We start from the raw sequence: 6,000 nt of genomic DNA, 5'->3' as shown, positions 1-6,000 counted from the left end.
AAGGTAGTCCTATGATGCCTACCTCTTATGTGTTTAAATGTACACTGTATTTATATGAATAATATATAGTCTATTGACTACATTTTTACACGCTAGGCCACTGGTAATGGAAATTTCTAATATTTCAGATTACCCTTTAATATTATTGATTATTGATAATTTTTTGGATAATTTCCGAAATGAAAAAGCCGGCATAATTATATACTGCCGACAAGGAGCTGTGCTTGCGCGGTAGATTTGAAAAATTAGAATGTATAAGCACGGGGCATATACTGGATTGCCTCGTGTATATATATTTAATTTAAGGTGTACCTGCTGGAGAAGGCGTCACCTAGCAAATTATTTACGTAATGATACATAAACCTCAAGGGGCGCTTACGCAGCCCTATTCATTTTTTAAATGAAGGCATAGGGCTTGTAGGACGTCTCTTGCCACGAAGATTTGTGGGATATGGTTTGTTTCATTCGCAAAATGAGCCCCCTTTAATTTTGTTCAGATTGCTTTCAACTTTGGTGTCGATGCAACTCTGAATTTTGATAACGATCAACCAATTACTTTATATCGTAAATTAAAGAATCTGATGTTATTTGGAATTAAAGTTGGGAAATTTGGGTAATTTTCGCCAATCAACAGACAGCGAGGCATTAACAGCTTGTTACCATGACAACCGCACGTTGTGTTGTGTATCACTTCACCCTCATGTTGTGTTGATTCTTCACACCACGAGATTTACTTCACCCGCGTATTTTGTTTTAATAAAAATTTATATTTATCAATTAGAATTTAATTATAAATAATTTTCTTCAAATGTCTTAATATTTTACATATTTTTCATATATGGTAAAAGTTGTTTGCGATGATTATACAGTTGCTTGGCGTTAAATTTAAGTTGGGACATTGTTAGGGTCGCTAAATCGTACTTAAACAGCAGATACGGCTGCAGAGTTTGCTACATGGAGCTATTTGAAATTTTAAGGAGATTTAATAGTAAAAATCTACTAAATAATCAGCTGATCCTTCGTCTTTCCTGTATACATAGGGCTACCCGCACGTTCAAATACTTTAAGGAGATTTAACAACTTCTATAATAGTCTTAACCTAGGTCCAATCCTATTTACTCACCCTTTTGCTGACCATTTAGCTTATCGATCTAGTTATTCGTTTCTGAGCCCTCCTAGTCTCTTTTTCCTTTTATCAATAAATTTAACCGCTCTTAATATACTTGCTTGGTATGCTATATTAAAGGAACTGACCGTTCTATCTGTGGTATATCCGGTATTATATAATAGTAATGACAGTGATACTCAACTTATGGTAACAGCCTGCACACCGTAGACAGTTCGTTTCAATTCCTTCTACATGTGTAGTCCTTACACCAACATACAGCTTTTGAGCAGTGCTTGGTATGTAGTAGAGAGAACACACTATTCTAACCTCTATCCAATTTCGATATTTCGCCACCAGTTAAATTTTTTTTAGTTAATCATAAGACTACTCCCTACCGCCGATCTACTCTTTCCTCTAACTCCATACTAGATGTAGTTCATTATATAACCCTATCCTGCTTTAAATTTTAAACTCCATAAAGTTTAATCCTATTATTTGACGGCCTTCATAATTCCCCACCCCTATTTTCAACGAACATCCATTGAATACCTCTAAATTTCGCTGTTTATCTATCCCCCTCCTCTGGCCATTTACCATTAGCTACAGAATCTTATACCCCGACCCAATGCATGATCGGCTCGTATGCTTTTATTTTCATTTCATTCATTTTATTTTTATTCTTTCCTCCACCCTTACGTCCGATTTAGCTACATTCCTTTCTCTCATCCTTAAACGTTTTATGACCCCCTCATTATTTACTACACACCATAGCCTACTATTAGAAATTATCTCCTACAACCCATCAAAATCTACTCTTGATCTAGTCCAGCTGATCAATCACTCGGGTCCTTGACCTTACATATCAAATTACTGCATTCTTAACGGCCAAAATAGTAGGTCTTTCTTCCATTCACGGTTGGACTCGACAGACAGATCCCTGCTATATTCTTGGATATTCTTTGGTTTTGTAAAATCACTTCTCGTCTGATTATTACGGTCCTTTATAATGATGTGATTGGTCTCATTCTTCTGTTAAATGTAAGTAAGTAAGAAACAGCCCTAATGAGCTGACAATTATCACCGTATGTTATTATTTATTTAATATATATATATATATATATATTAAATGAATAATAACATATATATATATATATATATTATTATATATACGTATATATATATATATATATATTATATATATATATATATATATATATATATATATATATATATATATATACGTGTGTATATATATATATATATATATATTACGTTTAAATATTGTTGTGCAAAATTTTTTATGTGAAGTCGTTGTTGTTGAAACAGATATTGTTATATTCGGAATTGTCATATTGCCAGTTTAGCCAATAAAAACACACGCACTATATATTTGGTGTTATTTTGCTTCAGTGATATTTATTTTTTACTTTAATCTTAATCTTATTTCGGCCAGAGTTCTTTCGTCACACTCCTGTGACCGCATCAGTGGTCCTTTGTTTTCTTCTTTCTTATGTGTTTGTGTCTCTCCTTACTAACCGTCAGCCATTTTGTATTTCTATTGTATGTCTTCATTTGCGCATGCTTATATCTCTATGTGCGTCTACGTTTATTTAGTGTGTGTGTGGGGGGGATGCCTGTAATATTTGTATCTTCTGTTTATATACATTCATGTAATTTGTATTTTGTTTTTGTTGTTGCTTTTGTTCTAATTTTGTTCATGTGTTTACATCCACCCATTATTATCATTACATATGCTTGTATGTATGTATGTATGTATGTATGTATGTATGTATGTATAACAGCAATATTAGTAATAATAATAATAAATCTAATCGAAAACAATAATAAATAAATAAATAAAATATATATATATATACACATATATATACACATATACACACATACAATATATATATATATATATATATATATATATATATATATATATATATATATATATATATATATTCATATACATACATATATACATAGATATATATACATATATATATAGTTATTCATTTCTATTTGTTATTTATCTGTGTATTTATTATGTTTTCGGGATCCTCTATCGTCATATGTTGTGGTGTGTGCTATTGCTCCATTCTAGTTTTCTATTCAGGCTAGATTTATTTTCTATTATATGTGTAGCTTCTGTAATTTGTCTAATTGTTGCATCTGTTCTATGTGTGGACAATATCTTAATCTCTATGTTATTGATTGATCCCCCGTGTTCCTGTTCGGCGTGTTGGTACAGAATCGATGAGCTTTTACCTTCCTTGAGTTGTCTCCAATGTCATTCACCCGCTCTCCTATGCTTCTTGCCGTTTCCCCTACGTATGTTATTGTCTTGTTACTGCATCGTTCCTCTATACATCTTATACTATAGACTACATTTCTGGCTTTACAGTTTGTTTGTGGGCTAAATCTACATATAGTGCAATACTTATCCGTACAGGGGGTTCTACTAAAATGATAGGTTCTACCAATTATAGATTTGATAGGGTTGCCTGGCTTTTCAACAACCTTAATTCTTAGTTTAAGTTTATCTAGGGTCCTTCTAAAGCGGTACGCCAGTTCACCTCCAGGGGTGGTGTCAACGAACATGACACTCTGGTATTTATGGCTATCATACCAAGAGTTGGCCTTCCCTATTTTCTTTTTTGTCCTTTCTATAGTGTTCCATGACTTGTTCCTATAGAGTGGGCAAATCCCATTCCTATCATTACATAATATATTATCAAATTTCTTCATGGCTCCTTTGTATACTCTGATCCTTTCTTTATGGCTGTAACCTGAGAACTGCATGCGGTGAATGAAATACTGTATGTGTCTCTTTAATTCTGTAGGCTCGCACATGCGTGAAACATTTCTCATTATTCTGAGTGTCATGTTCGTTGACACCACCCCTATATATATATGTATGTGTGTATATGTGTATATATATGTGTGTATATATATATATATATATATATATATATGTTTATATATGTATGTGTGTGTGTGTGGATGTATCTATTATGCATATGTGGGAAGCTGTCCGTGCATTTGTCTGTGAATTTATTTACAATCTGTACGCTTTACATAAAAAATGTCTAAGTTACAAGAGATGAAGTTTGTTGATATTTCATTGACAATAGTCGGTCATTGTCTCTGCCCTTTTTGGAACAAAAGAATACCAATCTGAAAACTGATAAAGTTTAGTGACAGAAACGCTATTTGACTGTAAAAGAATGCCTCAATATTGTACATTCGTCAAACCCATGCTAGGATGCAAAACAGACGTAAAACGAATGAATATTCTTACGAAGCTATATACATATATATATATATATATATATATATATATATATATATATATATATATATATATATATATATATATATATGTATGTATGTATGTATGTATGTATGTATTTATGTATTTATATGTATGTATATATAAATATGCATATATATCTGTTTTATGTAGGTATGCTTAAATAAAAGAAAGCAGGATAGAGAGTGGGAGAGGGAGGGGGGAAGAGAGCATGTTTGTGTTTGACGCTTTCCGTTTGTCACCTTGAATACGGTTGCTTACGACTCAGTAAGACGACAGTTCGGCAAGAAAAGACAGACTAAGTAGCAAACTTCACCTAACTTTACTAAACGATTAAGAGATGAAAGTTTGGGGTTGAAGAGATTCGAAAACATCGACCTCATTGCTCCACTGGTACTCGATTTATCGACATCGAAAGTATGAAAGGCAAAATCGACCTCGGCGTTATTTGAGTTCATCGCGTAAAGAGTCAGATGAAATGACGCTAAGTATTTTGTCATGAGGAGCAAACGATTCTACCACCTCGCCGTTTTAACCAATAAGTAAATAAGTGACTTTCAACGGAATGCACCAGTATTGTCAGTCACATAAAAGAATAAACGATATGTGTGAGTGTGTTGTGTGGTTACGTGTTTGTGTGAGTATATGTAAGCGTGGGAAGGTCTAATATTTAATGATTACGTAATTGATTTGACCTACATACTGTAAATGGTAATATATACATGTTGTTTTGCTTTATTCTGAAAGAAATCTCACGATATGTCAATCAGTTTCTACAAAGGTGTTTTTATAGGTGTTTACCTACGTGTGTATTTTATTATTTTGTATTTTCTCATAGATTGAGAATGCTGTCATTGAAATTTTAACAATTAGAGCTTGATATTCATGTATGCGTATATGTTTATTTTCTTTCAGATAAATGTTCTTTATTCTTCGTAAAATCGAGTCGGTGACTAATACTAATAATATGTATGTATGTATGTATGTATGTATGTATGTATGTATGTATGTATGTATCTAACCCAGTAGAAATTTACTTCATAGTTGGGTTGTCCGTAGCCACCAAGTCTACGTGGAGAGTAAACTAGTTTTTGTACACCCTGCGAAATGAATAACTAGACCCGTCAAAGGGCGGATGAAGCCAGTGGGCATCAAAATCCATCCAATCAATACCATAGCGACCAAGTGACTCCTACATGTTGTCACAAAATCTTTCTGAGAACGAAACGTGCTATTGTAAAACCTGCTGTTTCACACCTTTACTGGTCATCTCATTTCGTCATTTTTCATTTCATCTACCCAAAGTTCGATGGGGATGAAAGTGTTGCGATAGAAGTGAAATTATCCAGTTGGAAACGCACTGCTATGGAGATCTCCAGCGGGACCACATAGTTATCTAAGATATGGAAGGAAAGTAAGTAATGATATTGACAACGAGGAATCAAAATGAAACGTCAACTCTCCTTGAAGAGGGAGTAATGACCATGTGTATATGTGTGTATTTATGTATACTCTTTACTCTTTAGTCGAAGAAATTGATCTCAGGAGTTATTCTTTGCAAGCTTAGTACTTA

Source organism: Octopus sinensis, linkage group LG10, assembly GCF_006345805.1.
Source record: "Octopus sinensis linkage group LG10, ASM634580v1, whole genome shotgun sequence".
NCBI classification, from domain to species: domain Eukaryota; kingdom Metazoa; phylum Mollusca; class Cephalopoda; order Octopoda; family Octopodidae; genus Octopus; species Octopus sinensis.
This window is presented reverse-complemented; position numbering follows the sequence as displayed.